This window comes from Catharus ustulatus, chromosome 3 (genome assembly GCF_009819885.2).
Source record: "Catharus ustulatus isolate bCatUst1 chromosome 3, bCatUst1.pri.v2, whole genome shotgun sequence".
In the NCBI taxonomy this organism is placed as follows: Eukaryota; Metazoa; Chordata; class Aves; order Passeriformes; family Turdidae; genus Catharus; species Catharus ustulatus.
The window spans coordinates 107,452,720-107,472,462 of NC_046223.1; the positions used below are offsets into that span (position 1 = coordinate 107,452,720).

General features: G+C 42.9%; 1 protein-coding gene across 2 annotated transcripts in view; it reads left to right on the forward strand.

Annotated features, from left to right (window-relative positions):
• The first annotated feature begins 3,012 nt into the window (after positions 1–3,012).
• Positions 3,013–19,743, forward strand: part of VSNL1 (visinin like 1) — an 84,285-nt gene continuing 67,554 nt past the window's right edge. The window contains exon 1 of one of the 2 annotated variants that reach the window (XM_033053896.1): positions 3,013–3,191. The gene's annotated coding sequence lies outside the window, so the exon portion shown is untranslated. Of the gene's footprint in view, positions 3,192–3,943; positions 4,051–19,743 lie in introns of those variants that run through there. The other variant, XM_033053897.2, reaches the window with a different exon arrangement.

Genomic DNA, 19,743 nt, shown 5'->3' on the forward strand with positions numbered 1-19,743 from the left:
GTTCATATGAGGGTAAAATAAAAAATACACACTTTCAATAGAAAACTTTGGGTCAGACCCTGAATATTTTTAAATCGCTGCAGCTCCATTGTGAGCATCATGTTATTTAGGTTAAAAAATCATCTGAAATTGCAACAATTAGTTGGCAACAATAAGTTTCACTTACAATCCAGAGAACTGTATAGCAACAAAATGGAAAATTCCAGTATTATCTGTCTTGAGAAGCAAGAGTAGTGAATGTAATTCTTCACAGTCTGAAATACAATATTATTTGCATAGATAAAACAACGAATGCTAAGTGGCTGAAAATGCCAGTGATCTGAACTTTTACAGCCAACTTACAAAAGCCTTCAGGAAATGCATGCAATGTAGGACAGCACTATGCAAGATGTGTCATAATAGCACACACTGGAAATGTCATTACTACCTTTCTAGTGATAAGGCCATGAACAGAATAAGAGGTAACTCTTATTAAATTGTTGATCTACACCAAAATGAAGCCTTTTCATGGGCATTTTTGATTAAGCACTAATAATGCAAGTGGAGAGGTTTTGTATGTAGATACGCTTTTCAAATGGGATTTTGTATTGCATTGTTTCTGTGATGTAGTACATGTAAAAATAAGCCACTTTTCTAAAATAATACTGTAGAGTCCCTCTTTTTTGTGGACGAGCATCTTGTTTTCAAATACATTTAAAAACACAGTCTAAGTAACCTAATTCTATATGAATTACCTAAATGTAGACAGGGAAAGTTTTACACGAAAACACATTACATAGTATCTTCTGCTTAATCTACATCTTTTTTGTAGTTGATGGGAATTCTGCCATCGAATTAGCTAAAAAAATACAGTGACATAGAAAAACTCCTATTTAAATGCATTTTAGCCAGTTAAAAAATAAATTAAAAAACCCTATTATTTCTGCTTTTTGAGGGTAAGCAAATGTTCAGGTTTTTGCAAAGGATGACCCCGAATGATGAGGAAAGGGGCATCATCTCTAAGTCCCATTCACACAGCAGACAATCAAGCCTAAGGTAATTCTACCAGCTGCCTGAAACACTGCCACCTTGGCAGCTGTGGAAGAACACAGCAAAACCCAGCTCAGACACCAAGTAAATACCTGAGTTTAGAGGCACCCCAGAGCTCTGCACTTCCAAAGCTACACTGCTGCCACTAGAAGAGTTACAAAGATGGGATGAAGTCATGCAGTAACTGCAATATGGACAAAACCAAAATAGGTCACACAGAATTAGCATCGCACTGTGATTGTAAAAGACAAACTTATAAAACCTGAGCAAGAGACAGAAAATATGAGAAAACAATGTGGTTAAAACTTAGAAGCAGATGTTACAGGACTCCTTCATTATGTTATAGATTATTATTATTAATGATCTGCCAGACCAAGAAAGCAATGAGGTAGCAAAACATGAAGATGAAAGAAAATAATTTAAATTAATCGAAAGAAATAAAACATGAATTTCAGAGATACCCAGTGAAGTGTATCAAATCCTGTTTCTTTCTGCTAAGCCTGGAATGGAACTAAATTTTTAGCATTTTCAGGAGGTATTTTTACACATCAAGAAAATCAAAACATGAACAGAAGAGGGGGTGCACTGGGAAATTTTAAAAAATAAAAAGCATAAAAAACGTAAGATTGCTGCCTTATGCAAAAAAAGAAGGAATTCTGGGAGCAAAATTGGTGACTTTTGCCAATCACAAAAAGATAACTTATGAATTCAATTGTCACTGTCACTTCCTGTACATTTGTACACATCATCTTGTATAATAATTTAATTCTTCAGCATTTCAACAGTAAATGAAGAATTGTTTCCATCTATCACTTATTACACAATCATCATGTTTCTGTCTTTCTGAAATAACGATCAGAGAGTTAAAAACAAGCATGGCATAATTCACTCTTTTTTATTTTGCCTCCCTTTCACCTCTTTGCTGTATCCATCTGCTTTCTGCAGTGTTGTGCTTAGGACATGCTAAATATGCTTAATTTATGTAAACAGTCAGTGACAGAACTTGCCATGCATGAAAGTAAATACTGATGTATGTCTCTGCCTTAAAAAAGACCTACAGTTAGTTACATGCTGTGCAGTGTCTTGTGAAGAAGCCCTGATCATTTACTCCAACCAAAACAGCACCCACTGCAGTGACAGTGGCAAAAATGAGGGCAGGGCAGCATCAGCTGGGTTTTACATTGAAGGGCAAGACCAGCTGAAATTCACGTTTCAGGGGCTGAACGGTGTTTTAAAGTTAAACTACAACACTAACTTCCACGGTACATAAGAAGCGTGGACAAGAGCCACGGTGGAAGCGTGGCTTGCAATGGCAGATGACACCCACAGAGCCGTGCGACAGCTGCAGGCGCATGGGACAGCACCCGTATCACCTGGTACGGGAGAGGAGCCAGGTGGGGACCGGCCTCTTCGCCTGGCAGCTGGCGATGTGAGGACTCAGTGCCAGGGGATGCTTAGGTTGGACATTAGGAAGAAAATCTTCACAGAAAAGGTAATTAGATAGCAGAATGGACGGCCCAGGGTGGTGGCGGAGTCACCAAAAGAAAAGACTGGACGTGCCACTCGTCGCCATGGTCCGTTTGACAAGGTGATGTTTGGTCACAGACCGGACTCGACGATCCCACAGGTCTTTTCCAACCTAACTAATTCTGTGATCACCCCGCTGTCCCCGCACGGTTCCACGCGTGGAGCGAAGCAGCAGCCGAGCGCAGCGCAGCCCGCGGGGCAAGGCACGGACGACGCCGGGCACGGGGAGCCTGCGCTCGGCTGCGAGCGACGCCGAGGCCGCCCGGCCGAGCCGGCCGCGGTGCCAGCGCCGACCCCGCTGAGCCCTGTCCCTCAGCCCGCGCCCCCTCAGGGCTCTGCCCCTCAGGGCTCGGCCCCTCCGCCCCGCCCGCCCCGGGGCTTCCCCCGCTCCCGCCCGCGCCGCCCGGGCCCGCGCGCATGCTCGGAGCGCGGGGCGGCGCGCGGGGCGGCGGTCCTGCAGTGCGGGGCGGCGGCGGGCGGCGCGCGGGGCGGAGCGGGGGCGCGCACACGAGCTGCGGCGCGAGCGGCGGCGGGCGCGCACCGAGGCGGCGCCGCGTGTCCCTCCGGCCCCAGCACCGCGCGGGACCCCGGGCCCTGCGCCCTCCTCCGCACCGCGGACAGACCCCGCGCCCGCTGTAAGTGCGGGGAGCGACCGCGGGGGGACCGGGGGGGATCCGGGCTCCGCAGCCGCCGGGTGCCGGGCTGCCCCGCGCGGGGCTTTTCCTGCCGGCGAGGCGGCGGGATGGAGGCGCGGCGGGGCTGAGGCGGGGGCTGCGCGGCCTCGCCGCTGCTCAGCGGTCGGGGATCGTCCTCACCGGGAAAGTTGCTGTTTGCGGTCGGTGTGCGGGAGTTGTTCCGCTGGCGGGGTGGAGGCAAATCGCACCCGCGGCGATTTGCCCGTAACTGTTGCGAGACGGGACCGAATTGCCATTGCCCACCGATCCGGATATGAGCAGCGGCAGCATCCAAAGGAAGAGCCGAGCTGGCGCGTAACAATTTGCGCTTGGAAACGCTTTGGTGGAAGAGGGAGTCTTTGGCATTCGTGTTCGTTTGAAAAGGGATAGCGAAAAGGGCGTGATTTTTTATTTTTTTCCAGTGAGGAAAGGAAAAAAAAAAAAGAAGGAAAAAAAAAAAAGACCGTGCGAAACCAAGCGCCAGAGCAACCCTCGCAAGGTCATCACACCACGGGGGAGGCAAAAGTGCTCCCGATCCGTGCGATCGCTCTATCGCTATTCATACTGCCTGCAAGGGATGTTTTTATCATTTGGTTATTTAAAAGGCGAGGTGTTTGCAGGTGGTAGCGGGGTAGGTACGGGGCGGAGGTGCCGCGCTCCTGCTATTTACTGGGGCATCAATCGGAGTGAAGATGGAGGTGGGAGGAGATAACAAAAGCTGGTGTGCGATCCTGGGCATCTCCCACACGAAGGCGTGAGAAGGAGGAGGGAAAGGAGACGGCAGGAGAGAGAATTTCATTTCCAAAGATCAAAACAAAAGGTGGAGCAGGTTGAGGCAGATCGTGAGCAGCCGGGGCGGAAAGCGAGGGAGGCGATTTCCGCGCTGACCCGAGCGGAGCGGAGCGCGGGGGCTCTGCGGGGGCCGGGATGTGCGCGGCTGCGGAGGAAGGGAGGGAGCGCGGGCGGGGGCTGCCCGACCGGCGCAACTTTGCGCGCCAGCATCGCTTGGAAATAAGCTGCTCGCACCCGGAGAGGCGTGCTGATTGTGTGGGGCGAGGGGAGGAACGCCTGCCGGTACCCCGAGGGCTTCTTCCATCCTCTTCCCTCCCCCGCCGGGAAGCCCGGGGTGCGGGGGAGCGCGGTGCTCAGCGCTGCGGCGGAGACGCTTCCCCAGCCGGGTGCGGGTGTCGCGCCGGGACGCGGGGGCTCAGCGCTGTGCGGGCGCGGCGGCTGCCAGAAGGGACCCCGGCAGTGCCGCCCTCCCGCACAGCTCGGCACCGCCAGCCCCTCGGTCCCCGTGCCCGTGCCGCCGCTCCCCCGGTGCGAGGCTTTTCCCGCCCGCCCGGGGGTGTCCCCACCCCCCGGAGTCCCTCGCTCTCCCCACTGCCCCCACGAGGGAACGCCTCCCTCCTCCCACCCCTGCCCCTTCCTGCATGAAGCCACTTGCAAGGTTTCCCCCACCCCAACTTCGCATCCCGTCTCCGATGCTACGAGCTCTCCTCTGCCGGGTGCTTCCCCCGGCACCTCCCTGACTTGCCCCAGCCCGGGCTGGCTGCTCCGGCCTCGGGCGTGCGGAGAAACCGTCGGGAATTGGGAGGGAAAGGGGAAGGGGGGGCTGTTCTTGCGCGACTGCAGACCCTCCGCTTCCCCGGCCGCGGGGGAGCTGTTCAGGGGCTTTTCGGAGGTGGGACGGGGCTCTCCGCCCTCCTCGGGCGAGGGGCAGCCTCTTCATGGGCTTTTCGGAGGTGGGACGGGGCTCTCCGCCCTCCTCGGGCGAGGGGCAGCTGGAGCCGAGCGGGCGGAGCTCCCGCCGCCGCGCAGGTACCGCGCTCCGAATCCCGCACGACCCGGAGCGGTGCAGCAAGGCGGGGAGGGGCTTTACCTGCTCCGCCAGGCTTTTCGGCTGACAAGCAAACGTGCAGATATCAGGATGATGAAAACACCTGCCCTTTTCATTAAAATTGAAGGGTGATTACTTGGGTATTAAAGCCATAGCCAAATGTATGAATAAATTCCGTGTTCTTGCACAGAAAATGTTAATGTAACAGATGGGTTTAAGTGATACAGGTACTTCTCCAACAATTCTGCTGGCCACGTATTTTTAGCAATGTTTTGTTATTGGTGTGCCTGTGGATAAGTGTTCTCTTCCTTCATATATTGGAAAGTTCAGGTCTCAGAGGTATCATCTCTTTATGAAGAATAAAAAGGTGGACATATTTTATGACCAGAATATGACATGCAACAGATTAATCACAGAGAAAAGTAAGTGTATGTGGAAGCTTAGTCTTTGTAGAAGACATAATCACTGTCCCTTTCAGAATGTGTGCTTCGTAGTACTTTTTCTGTGACACATTTTCAGAGTCATTAGTTTTCACTGCTCCCCTATTACTTGACAGAATTCCTTTCCTCTTTTAAAGAACATTGTTCATTTAAGAACATCGGTTTGCTTGAAAGATCTGGTACAGTGTCCAAACAGCACGATCCATTTTGGGTTTGTGGACTGCGATCAATTCTAATTAAAACTTTAATTATGTTTTTCTCCATTCAAACAAAGCATGAAGTAGTCTGGGCTAATGTTGCTGTCAAGGAAAAGTAAGGAAACATGTTCTTCATCTTGGTTATGTGTTATGCCTGCCTTTTAATTAAGGACTGAATCCTTAATCTTGTTATGTATCCACTAAGTTTTATGACATAGGGCTGCAATATTTAACCAGTTTTCTAGGTTGCCCTGTCTTCTTACCTGATACAAAAGTATACCTGCACACCACTGATTTTTCGACATGCTTCTTGTTCTGGAGCATCCAGCTATTGCCAGCAGATCAGTTGTGTGTCGTCAAGCAGCATCTCCTCCGGAGTATCACAGCGTTATGTAACCCAAACACAGAGCAAATGCCAGAGATGTCTCCGCCACTGTCGGTCCCGTCGTGTGCTTCCCGGTGTGCCTTCCCCTGCTGTATTGTACCAGAAGAGTCAGAGCTGCTACCACCCCACAGCACCAACCAGAAGAGAAACTCTGCTCTGGCCAGAATGATGAGGCCAAGTGTAACCAGGGTGTGATGGGGCAGAGCAGAGCAGAGGAAAAGGGGCTGGCTGTGCAGGATGGAAGCGGTGCAGTGCTGCTGGCTTTGGTGCTGTTTGGAAAAGGTGCCACGTGTCCCAGGGTGTGACATCCTGCTGACTGCAGCATGTCTGGGGTCTGGGGGCTTCCCTGCCTTCCAGCAGGGTCCTGCTTGAGACCTGCAGGACCACTTTGCTGCTACAGGCCTCTTGACTTTTCTTTCTGTCTGTACACTCAGTATAGCTGCAGAAGGATCCAAATCTAAGGATACACATGGACGTGGTGAATTTTGTTGTGGGTGATTCCGTAATTGTTTACATTTCAAACAGTCCTGGTTCTATTTTTCAGTTTTGGAATTGTATTGTTATGTCTGTCTGCACAATGGATTCCTAAGCTTTTTTGTATTGTATCTTTGCCTCATGCTCCCATTTTAGGTATTCAGCTCTGTCAACCTTTGCAGATTCCCATAGATTTCCAGAATTTTATGTCACTTGGCCAAAAAGTGCTGGCTCATCCTCTAATTGTGAATCAAACAGCAATGTACACTAATCGAAGATAGAGTTAGAAAATTTAAAGTATGGTAGACAGATTTGGTTTTAAAGTCGTAGGAATAGAAACACACAGCACTTACCCTGAGCAGCTGTGCTCCTCGTCTGTGATGTTAAACATTGTCAGCACTGGTCTTCATCCTTTTGTTTTTAATAGTTTTTGTTTTAGCAGTGTGCATTGGGGCTAAATACCCTTTGTCATTTGAGTGCTCTGTAAAGAAGGTTGTTTCCAGGTGGGTTTGATTGACCATGGATTCTTTACTTTCTTTAATTTTGTCTTACATTAACAGAGAAAAGCACCGTGTGATCTTCCTGCATTATTTCTCATGCCTAAATTTGATTCAGACTACTTTGTAATGAGCCTAGACCATTTCCTCTCCCCGTTTTCTTTTGGGTCACTGTTATCTGCATTTGCACACCTTTTGCCGTTTTCTATATCCTCGGGCTTTTTCTTTCTTCCTTCCAAGTGTAATTTTGTTCCTTCTTTTTGTGCGCATTTGTTGCATCTTTGGATCGCTTTGCACCTTACCAATTATCTTTGCTGCTATTGCTTTCTTGGGAAAGACCATGGTTTACCCCATAGCTTCTCTCCATGGCATCTCTGGAAGCTCTGCATGGTACAGGAATACAGCACCAACAGGGAAGGCTGTGAGCATTTGCTGTGCTGGAAGATGTAAGGACCCAGGTGGGCTCCCATCACAGGGCGGCGCTTTCTTACCTCAGATCCAACTAGTGTTTATTCATAGAGAGAATCTTATCTTTTGAATTTTATACTATTGATCTGAGAGTAATAGCTATAAACCTTTTCAAAGTAAATTAAACAGATGATTGAAAGGATATTTGTTCGTGGAATACAAAACCTCGGAGTGGTGCTACAAATTTTTTATTGCTTTTTAAGTTATAAAGTGATAAGAATAAATATGTATTTTTTCTTTTTTTTTAACTATGTGGATGTTATCCACAGGGTCTCTGCTTTCAAGAGCTTTTCCACATTTGAATGTGAATGTGGCTGAAAGGACAGTAATGCACTTGTAGGAAATTAATTCAGATTATTAGAGATGGTCTCATAGATAAAGGTTGAACAAAGTAAGTAATTTCAAGGAGACAGTTGATGGAGAAAAAGATAAGTCACTTGATAGTCAAATTCACTGATTTGTTTATAAAAACATTAATCAGTTTTTCTTTGTGATTATTCCCCTAAGAAACAGAATATGTTCAGTAAAATAGCTTGTAAAACCACAGCTAATTGAAATAAATTATGCTACTTCTAACTTCCTGAGTTTCACTGTTTTGAAAAATCAGGAGTTTACTACATTCTTGAGTTTGTCAACAACCTACAAACTTTGAAATAATGAGAAGTGATAATCTGAGATTACCAAGTGGGTCTTTTAAGATAATTATAATAAAATAATTTCTTAATAGGAAGATAAAGAATTTTAAAATCACATTTTCATCACAAAACCATTTGAAGAAGATTGTCTACACAATCTGTATTAAAAAAGACTGATTTTGATGTGCAGGAAAAGAGATGGAATGGTGATTCCTATAGCTTTTACATTAATATAAATATGTGATACTAAATTTTTTGGTTAAAATGACCTTTATTCACTTTTGGCTTAAAGCAGATTTAATTTTAAATGATTGATGATTTCAAAGTAGAATCATTGTTTTTATGTAACACTGTTAAATATCATCATTTCTTGTTTGCGAACTTAGACTTTCTCAAAGTTCATTTATGAAAAGATCTAAAAACTGAGATGAATAATGATAAGACTTACAAATGATGTTGAAAAATACAGGTTTTTTTTAACTTCTAATGAGTTGAATCAACCAATATAATATCAACCACTGGGATTACTTTGGTTGCTCAAACTTTGTACAAGTCAAAATGTATACTCAAAAAGTAAACAAGTTTTGACAGTAATTTACAGAGTTTCTAGACTAGTAAGTATAAGGCTCTAAAACTTTTGATGAAAATTACTTTTATTAGTTTTAACTTCTAGCTAAGTAGAAAGTTGTATGTTAGAGATGAAAGCTCTTAGGTTCATAAATGTTTAACTCTACAAGGGAGATTAATGAACATTTTAATCATGTCTAGCAGAGGCCATAGCATTTGACTTCAGTGATGCCTTTGCTTTCCTTTTACATACAAATTTGGGGGAGGGAAAAAAATCACTCTTGATTTAAAGACCATGGAGAATGGAAAATGTATCTCTGTTCTCTCTAAGCTTTTTTAGTAATTAATTATTCTTAGTGTTAACATGTGTTGGTTCTGGACTTAATTAGGAGTTCTTGAACAATCAATCCCCAAAGTAACTGGGAAAAAAAAAAACCTTAAACAGATCAACTGCTGAGCCCGGTGTGTGTGGAGTACCTATGACTTGATTTTAATATCTGAAAATGATTTTACAAAGGTAATATGTTACTGATTCTTTTTTTAAATGAAAGTTTAGCGTTCCACTTCATAGAAAAAATTTTTACTCAAAAGTATATATTAAGTCATTCACTGTAAGATGGAATCAAATAGCAGTGAGGAGACATGAATATTACCCATTTTGTGGACTGCATTGGAGAATATATGTGGTTTAATTAGACTTTATTCAGAATGGAGTAGTCTAAAATTAGAAACTGTTGTTTATAAAAGCTCTTACAATACAGCATATTTCTCTGTACTCTTATCTGCTATATTTAGAAATACAAAGTAACTGAAGACTCTCAGAGAATGAAATCTGAGATACCAGTTAGTAGTTAGAATGAAAATGCTTTTGTTTTTTAGCAGAAGTTAGTATATGTAGAGGAAAAGTTAAGATTTTCTAAAGTTAGTGAAAGTGAACATTTAAAAAAGACTTTAGCACTGAAAATAAAATCAGCTTATATAATGGATAATGCTGTAAAAAGTTATTTGTGCAGTTCTTGTTAACATCCAGCACATATCAAGGCAATTTCATTACAGTCAATGTTCTTTCATTGCACCCAAATAGATACTATTTTTTAACCAGTCATTTTTCCTTTTAAATATACATTTTTATAACCATACTAATGAGTACCAACATTAGTGAATGTTCTTGGAATCCTTGTTTTGGAAGGCTTTCAGTTTGGAAGACTGATAGCCTGAAAAGTGGTTTTGGTTTGATGCATGGAACATCTGATGATACTGATGATTTTTGCAAATCAGACTGACTTTTACAAAAGGACTGCATCTTCAAATGTCTAACAAAGCTTGATCTGCTTTGTTTTTTGTTTTTGTTTTGTTTTTAATCTGACTTGGATATGTCACATCAACCACAAGGTTGAACAGTGCTCAACAAAGAGCTCCAGTTGACTTGGAATTTGGTCTCTGCCATCCATGTGGAATGAGAAAATTTAGAAGAATAGTATGCTACGTGTTTAACCTTGTAAAAAACTGTGTCGTGCATCCTTAAATAGAGACAAATAATCCATATGCATAAATATTCTTGCCTCCTTCTGTCAGTGAAATCCTGACAATACACCACTATAATTGAAATGCCAGAGTGCTTAACAGAAGTAGCTTCTAAGACTCCATTTTCCTCCTCAGGTATGGTAAGAAGACCACAAAGTAGCCTTGATAATTCTTCATAAATAGGTTTTGTTTGCAAGAGTTGTCCCCCACACTGGGTGAGTTCTTAGCTGTTCAATGGCTGTTGTTTATTCATTTTAATTCCTGTTTGGGAAAATAGAACGGCTGGAAGGGGTTGTGATGCTTTTACATTTTTCTCAAGTGTCTGCCACAAAGAGGTGCTACTGGAACACAGATCAGTAAGTAACACTTGTTTCTGCATGGTTTAAGAGGTGAACATTACTCAATCAGGCTTCCCACTCTGTTATATGAGAATGTAATCCTGAAGTGTCAACAGGTTCTAACTGCTTCATGTCTTATCTCATCCTTAGCTTTTACTGATCCCTTTTTTCCTCCCTCTCTGGCTCTGCCTCCTGTCTTTGATTCTGCTCCAAAGGTTCTCTGTTGCCCAAGAGCCTCCCTCTCCCTGACAATACTGGCTGTGCGTGTTTAACCATGGTGGATGCCTCCTTCACCTTGCATTTTAGCTGTGGTTTTGTGTTTGTCTTTTAAACTGGGAGCTTTATAAAACAAGGATCTGGCCTTTGCATATGTTCAAAAAAATGCAGCTGTATGTTCAGTGCTGTAAGGGTAAATACTTTTTAGTAAAATTTTAACATTCAAGATATACAACCTGTGCAGAAAGATAGGATGCATGTCCAGGGATTTCATGGAGTGACTTTGAGCCAATCCATGCCTGGCAGCAGTGACTGGGTTTGCCTCCTGCAGAGGTAATTGGGATACATCCATACATGTTCTGCTTCCCCCATGGGGCTGTTCACAGTGGCAGAGCCAGAGAGTGGAAAGCTGGCTGAGGCACACACTGTCCTCCAGCTCTTGGGCTGTAGTGAAGGTGCACCCTAGAGTCTGTCCTAAACAGCTGGGTTTGTATCTAGATATCTCTAGATATTACAAGATTATCTGGTATTTTCAAAGAGTAGTCTAAGAAGTCACAGAACAATGTAAACAGATGCTGAGTACAGCTGTGTCCTTCCTGTGTGTCTGTCTGCTCTTTCTGTTGAATTGCTCTCTTCAGTGCCTTAACTCTGTATTGTAGTGCAAGACCCAAGATGTTCTTGTAAATCTGCAGAGTATAAACACAGCCTATGTATTTTTTTATTTTCTTGTTTTTTTCCTGGCATGTGGAATTTTGTGGTATGAAGATTCAATATAGGAGATTGAAAATGTTACAATAATTTAGCATAACGTTCTCTGTGGTTTTTATTCCTGCATAGTGCTATAAATAGTTCTATTGTATGTACCTATCATCTGATGCTGTAATGTCTGTATTGTCAAATTGCTTAACAAAACCTATCAGTGCAAGTCTTTCAGTTACAATGCTGTTTGCTTTCTTTAGATGAGAATGAACTAGAGAACTGTTGGCTAGTTACATCTATTGTTTGTGAGACACATTATTTTAGACTATTACCTTCTTCAAACATTTGTAACCAACTGTAGATTTTCTCATAATGTGCAACTATAAATAAATGAAAACAGTGTAACAAAGTTCTGAATTGTTGCATGAGAAATTCATGGTATATATAAAATACAAGAGTAATTTTTATTTCAGCGTCAAATGCTCCTATCATTACTTTGTATTGCTGTTTCAATGTTGGTGAATTAAAGCTAGTCAATTTAAAATAAAAAAATAACACTGCAAGTTCATGTGCTGCAAATATATGAAAAGTAACTGACTATGACTTGAGTTTTAGTGGGTGTCTTGCATTGCAGAGTCAGCTGAGGAGAATACAGAGATATTTTTTTAATTGCATTTTCTTTCCATATAAATTGCAAGGTCTTGCAGTATGTGACTCATTTCAGCTGCTAGCATCTCCCTGTTGCCAACAGGAGTGTATTAGTGAAGACCAATAACAATATATCAGTGTCAGCTCATCTTCAGATAAAAGAAAGAGTTTGTGAAATGTTCAACGTTGTTCTGGTGTTGTATGTAACAGATAGCTGGGGACTGTAATTCTTGTATTGCCCAGTAAACCCATCCATTTACTGTTGATAGTATTGATATATTCAGAAGGTCTTCAATATCTGTCGCTGTGTGAGACAGCTAAGATATTCTGTTATTTTTCCATCTCTGCATTGTCACTCCAACTTACAAGATTCTCAATTCTGTGAAGACCTACACAGCAGTTGCAGCCATTTCGGTCTTCTACTTGTTTTCCTTTGAAAACACCTTCAAGAAGTTAGCAGAAATAAGCATTTTTTATTTGTTCTGAATGAACAAAGTTAGTGGTATCTGGCACTTGACTAATGAGGTACTCTTGCATAAACATTGAGTCTGGGAGAAAGAAAGAAACAAACTAAAAAGGTAGCAAATTTAAATCAGTTACAAAAGCAAAGTCACCCTCTGACAACTGTGCTATCCTACTTTGCCATGCTTCAAAAAATTCAAATTGCAGTAAAAGTGATTTAGACTCACTTTTAGTGGTTGTACAGTGAAAAATGTATACCATCAGTGGGCAGTGGCATTAGCAGCACTACTGACAGATACTGACATCAGGAAATCTTTAGGAATGCATGGCAAGATGGCTTGATGGTCATTATTAAAAATTGCCATGGAGTTAAAAGTGAAATTGAGATTTCTGGATTAATCCCTTCCTGAAGTAACTGGACCAAAGTCTAAGGCCATACAAATGTAAGGACTCATTCTCTGAGCTGATCTTTCTGATCCCTACTGGAAAAAATTAGATCAAGGAATGGATTTGAATAGTGCAGAGTACATGCTGAACCACCAAAACACGTCTGTGAGTGACTAGATTTAAATACATGGGGAAATCTGTTGCTTTGAACACAGAGAGTTGACTAGAAATGTAGGTGTAAGTGTTCAGCAAGCTCTTAGCCTAAAGAAGATGAGACTTGGGGAAAAGGAGAAGGTGTGATCATGAATCATGTCAGAAATGTAGGCAGGATCAGATCTGTGAGGATTTCTGTGTAGGGAGATTTATTTTAAATGAATCAAAAAGGAAGGGGGAGCAAGGAAAAGGAGTAGGATAACATTTGAAGATAGCAGAAGGCAAAGGTGTCAACATCTAGGAAACACTGAGGAGTGGAGTCTCTCACAAAAAGGGTAATTAATATGAAAAGTACTAACATGCACCTCTTTTTGTGATTTTTTTTTTTTAGGTGTTGTGAGAAAACTTCACAGGGAAAATTTGAATTTGCAGGAAACATTGAATTTAATGATAAATCCATCTGACTCTTGCCACTTTTCTCTGAACTGCTTTTTCTGATGCAATGGCAGACAAGCTGTATCAGAGCTATACTAGGGCAGAAACATCTGAGTTAGGTGCTCAGAGGAATCCCCTACTGACCTGCCTTATACTGCGTGTCAGATGGGTGGTAGATGTAGCTATTGGAGGAGAATTGAGATGGTTTTAAATCACATACAAGTCCTAAAAATGACCACAGCAACACCCCCAGTGCAGGTTCTCTTTGGCAGTGAGCTCTGTGTGGGTGCAGGAGAATTTGCTCATCCAAAGGCATTTGGGATGTGAAACTAAGTGGGGAGAAGGATTGAAAAATAAAATGTGAAGTATTTGCATAAGACTTTATATGTTCTCTCATATGATTCATTGATCTTATGACTGAACAGCTGGTCTTAAAAATTCTGCTTTTCTGAAGTAAAAAGCCTGTTTGGAGAGCTGTTTTTGTGGAATTTATGTGACAATTTGCTCATTGTTTTGCATTTGTATTTATGTGCCATGTAATTTTTCACTGCTGATGTCAGTTTTGAATGGGATATGGCAACTAAAATATTGGCAAATTTATAGAATTTAACATGATTTCATTCACTTAGTATTACCTGATGATGATGCAGAAGACAGAAACACATCTTGTCCAAGAGCTTTTGCAATTGATGGCAAAGCAAATCCCAAACCCTTATTATCAGAGAATGTAGACCCTGTTTTATGCATGTGCTTCATGACAGTGCTATAACTGAAGTTCCTGTCATGGGAGCTCAGTTAGCACTGATATATTTAAAGAGGCTCTACAAAACCTCAAACATTTTCCAGTTGTTACAAGCCAAGGTGGAAAAACATTTGGCAACTTGTGTAAATTTTTCACCTCTAAGTATTTCAGTGCCATACATCACTAAAGAGTTGTTCACACAGTTCTGATACTATTCCCATATCAATGATTGTCTTCTGTCAGAGATAAGTAGTACAAGATTTGCTGGGGGGTTAAAAGAATGGGGTTTTAAAAGAATGAAGATGCAGAACTAAACATTTGGATTAAAGCAGTGTCCCATTGGACTTCTGGTGTGACACTGGTGTGCCCCAGTCTGTCTGGGCAATGTCTGCCCCAGCACCAGGTAATCTCTGCTCCTGGAAGCAGGAGGAGAACATGGCACCAACTTGAGCTGAGCTCTCCCTCCAGCCCAACCCAGCCTTTCCTGGCAGGGCTCTATAGTCACATCTGCTAGAAAGGGAAGTTTCCCTGTTGCCTCACTTTCCTGTTACCTTTGCCTATGTTTTTTGTTGTTTACCTCACCCAAATGACCTTTTTTTTCCTTTCCTGGGTAAAGAGGCATGACCCGATTTTTCTTATCTACCTTGGACATGGCCACACAAATCCTGGGATATACACAAGGCAAGGAGTTCTTTCCAAAAGTGAATATGGTTCTTTGGAGAGTATAACCCTTTGTGGCAGCGGAACTGCATTGAGATTGAAATCAGTGTGTAATCATCCCATGGTGCAATGGGAGGAATACAGAGCTGTGATCATTCCTGAGGCTTGTCTTTCCTCTTGGCTCTTTGAGGTATTCAGTAGGAAGCTAAACATTGCAGTTTAGTAATAAATAATAATATCTTATAAACTGTTACAGGAGCGAGTGCTTGTTTGTAGTTGATGGACTAAAAATTTAACAAAATTATTAAATAATAATAGTAAGTAACAAGTAATAAAAACAATAAATATTGCATACCTTACATTTGAATCATTAGTATCAGCAGTAGTCTAATTTTGGAATGTTAATGAAGTGGAAATAAGCAGGTATTTACATGTCTCCCAGTTTCCTATGCTTTTGCTGGTGATATCTGTTGGGTGGTGCTGTGATAATGATGACTTGGACTAAATCTGATGAGGAGTGAACTGCAGAGCATAGACTGGACTCTACAAGTAGATAGTGGAGAGGTGCACCTCCCTGTTATCTCTGGGTTTTAATTACATTGGATTAATTACATCATTATATTGCATTTACATACATTTCTTATGTCAGTTTTAATTATTAGTTCAACCATAGTCCTTGACATATTTTTTCTTTCTAGGCTTTTGCATTAAAAAATTACAGATAGACAGTTGTCAACATGCTCATTGCACATCCATGCAATGTTGTCAAAGTACTGTGAAGAAATAAGGTCAGACCAGTTTCTCATTTGCATTTGAAGTTATCCTTTTGAAAGAAGCATGAGCCTGACCCCTGTGCTTGTACCATACAGCAGAGTGGTAAAGCTCTCCTATAATGTATAGACAAATTCCATTTTAGACAGGCTTTGTAGCTTTTCCCCTTGGACATTGGCATTACCTGGAACTCAGTTTGACTGTGAACGAACAGAAATGTGAGGATTTCTCAGTACAATGCAGAGAACAGGCATAACCAGTTGCATTCTGCTAATCCACAGGTTGTGCCTGAGATTTGGCACTGCAGTAAGCCTTGGCAGGAGTGGTTATTATCTGCTCTTGCTTGTTTCAGAGGGGCATGGGTGTGACAATGTAAAGACCAAGACCTGGTAAAAACAGTGTTTTTTAAAGTACTAGAGCAGAGGAAAATGAAAGGTATGTATTTTATGTGAAATGGTCCATAAGTTGTGTGTTTCCTGTTTTTCCTTTGAAAGATCCCTTACTTCTTTGGCTAGCTGTGGGTGATCATTCCAGTAATTTCACGATTACAAGCCGCGCCGTTTTGACCAAATTTTTGCTCCCACACCGGAAATGCGGCTTACACTTAGGAGCGGCCAATATGTGAATAATTTTCTGACATTTCCAACCCCGGAAGTGCAAACCGAGTCAGTGCAAACTGCCAAGTTGAGCACCTGCCAGTAAAACCCTGTATTTACATGATTGTTACAAATTGGTTACTGTGTTGTGCGGTGGGTGGAGCTGGGCTCCGTGCAGGCAGCACGGGGCAGTGGGGGGAGAGGTGGGGGAGCTCCCTCCTGCTGGCCCCACAGCGCGGGGGGAGGCAGGGGGCTCCCGTCCCCGCGTGCCACCACTGTGGGAGCGAGGGGACTCCATCCCTGCCTCCCACCACTGCCACGGGTGCCAGCGGGCTCTGTGCCCCCCTGCCACCGCGGTGCAGCGCCGGGCCGGGGTGAGAGAGCCCAGCTGTGGCGGCGGCCGGCCCTGAGCGGCCCTGCCAAGCAGCAGCGCTGAGCTGGGCCACCCAGCCCTGTCGGCAGCCCCGAGCCCTCATGGCCCGAGCCGAGCCAGTAAACCCCGCCCTGCCGCGGTTCTGTTACTAATTGGCAACTTTGTTGCACGTGGGTCCTCGCTGCGAACGACAGAGTGGCTTATAATTGGGTGCAGCTTGCGTATGGACAAAGAACAAAATGTTTGCCAACACCCGGCGTTGCGGCTTATAGTCAGTGCGACTTGTAATCGTGAAATTACTGTCCTTTATTATTATGGTAAAATATATTAAAATTTGAGTCATTTGAGCGCCAGTCATGCTGGATGTAAGCCAATTCAACTCCATCAAGTTCCATCAAGTTGTTATTAAGTGCTGTCCAAGTCCACATTATGGAGAAGAAGAAAATTTGCCATGTGTAAGGATTGGTTATTTGATTTTTTTTTTCCAGCATATCAAGACTCAAGTTCATACAGCAAACTTTCCAGTTTAGGTGTTTATTCTAAAAGTAGAACTGCAAAGTCTGGTTGTTTTTTAACAAACAATCTTGCCAGTTTTACTCTGCTCCTGTTGCAGACTATTCCATAGGAATTTTATCACTCTAAATGAAAAATTTAAATCCATGCTTCAGCTATAGTGGGACTTAGCTTTGGCTGGAACAGGCTGAAAGGGCTCAGTCACTTGATACTTCACTTATTTTTTCTGCCAGAAGCACTTTGACAGCACAAGCCCTAATGTGTCACTGCAGCATAACTTGTTCTCAGGGGAGCAGATGAACAAGCAGGGAGGAAATGATCATCCTGCCTCTCTTCCCAGGCAGCTTGCATCGATTTAGAAGCAAGGTTGCTCCCTGCACTCTGGCGTTCCTGCAAGGATTTTCCATATCTATCTTTCACTCAGCCAAAATCAAAACAAGCTGCAAGTAGTGGAAAAGCAGAATATTGTTGGTGGGAAGTGGCAGGCAACCTTTCCTATGGTGAGCAGATGAAGTAGCTTTTCAAAAAGGTGATGATGGAATATAGTTGCTGACTTCTGCAACCTGTCTCAATTTTTTTCTCCTAAGTTTATCAGATTATTTGTTCGAGTTTTGTGTCAGGTGTAATCTCCTGGGCATCTGTATTGCATATATTACCTTGTGTCTAGACTGCTTTTGACTGGAATACATATTTTCTTGGCTGGGAAGTGGGAGGTGTGGAGTGAAGCACAGAGGGTGCTGCTGAGGTCCTGTTTCTGCACCTGCTGTGGGCACAGCCAGCCAATGTCAGGTGTCTGCCTTGGGCAGGCTGGGGAGAGCTGTCCTGGGGACAAGCCCAGGAGCTGGTGCAGTTCTGACATCCAGAGCAACTCCCCTCAGCACCCACTATTTAGTGACAACTGGCACCTGCCACGAAGATCCTCAAAGAGAATGCAAACCTGAAGACTGCACAGGCAGCTTGAATCTTTTCCTAAGATACAAACATCCCACATCAGGTATGTCCAGGTCACAAGTTAACCTTGCATTTTCTTAAGGTCTGTTTGAACCTTGGAGAAAAAATTTCATGCTTGCCTGGGTCACACACAGACTCGGGATATTGTGCCATTACCTCTGCTCTGTAAGTTGGCTCTGAGAGAGACTAACTTACATTTAACTTCACTATTCATGAAGGAATTTGCACATTTACCTCTGACATTTTTGCAAAACCTTTATATGGTATAGTATGGAGTATATAAAGAATTCAGCACCAATGTGCGTAGCTTGTGTGGGGATTTAGGGATCTGTGGGGATTCTTTGAAAGTAGATTTAATTTAATTTAAATATTTAAAAAAGGATTCTATAGCTCACTGCAGAAACTTTAACTCTTTTGATAGTTTTTATGTGGTGATTTTTCCCATGTGGAATGGTTTGGAGTGGAACAGATCTTTCCACTAGACCAGGTGGCTCAAAACTCCATTCAGCCTGGTCCTGAACATACACAATTTCTCTGAGCAACCTGTTTCAGTGCTTCACCACCCTCATGGTAAAGAATCCTACTACTGGTAATCCATTATAAGAATTAATAAATAATATGGAATTTATTACTGTTAGAGTCTAGATCTATGTATTTTATACCTTCTGTAAGGGAGGCCTTATAGCAACTTTCCTGTACCAAAAGGGGGAAAGCTGCAGAAGGAGTTTTTGCAAGGGCATGGGGTGATAGGACAAGGCATAACGACCTTAAACTGAACGAGGGCAGGTTTAGATGAGACTTTTGCAAGAAATTTTTCACTGTGAGCATGGTGAGACAATGTAGTAAGTTGACCAGAGAAGCTGTAGGTGCCACACCCCAGGAAATGTTCAAGGCCAATCTGGATGGGGCTTTGAGCAACCTGACCTAGGGAAGGGTGTCCCTGGCCATTTCAGGAGTGTTGGAACTGGATGATCTTTAAGGTCCCTTCCAAGCCAAATTATATGATTCTGTGAAAAATGAGAGCCCACATTTTTGTAGTACAGTGAATAGCAAAGAGAAGTTCTCCTGTTCCTAATGTTCTTTGGGAAATGATATTCCAAAATAATAGTTCCATGTATAAGTACTCTTAGTCTAGGGAATTATTATTCATTGGAAAATTGGAAACATAACTGTATTAACAAGATGCTTTTCTGAAGGATAAGGAAGGAATGAGAATGTTATCATATTGAATTTCTCAGGAATGCCTTGTGTAGTTTATATCCATACTGACTTTAATTTGAACTATTGTTCAAGTATAGGCAAGTTTCATAATGATTAAATCATTAGAAGTGTTTGAAGAAATTGCAGAAACTTGAAAAATGCCAGTTACCAAGGCGGTAAAATTAATTCCCTATATGTAAGAGTAGAAGGCTAAGCCTGAGACTGAAGCCACAGCTCCTTAAATGGTCTTGCTGCACATCATGTTCCTACCCACAAAACCCAGGGTGCAATTACCTGGCTTTATTAGGCACAAAAGAAGGGCTGTCCCAGGAAGAAATTACC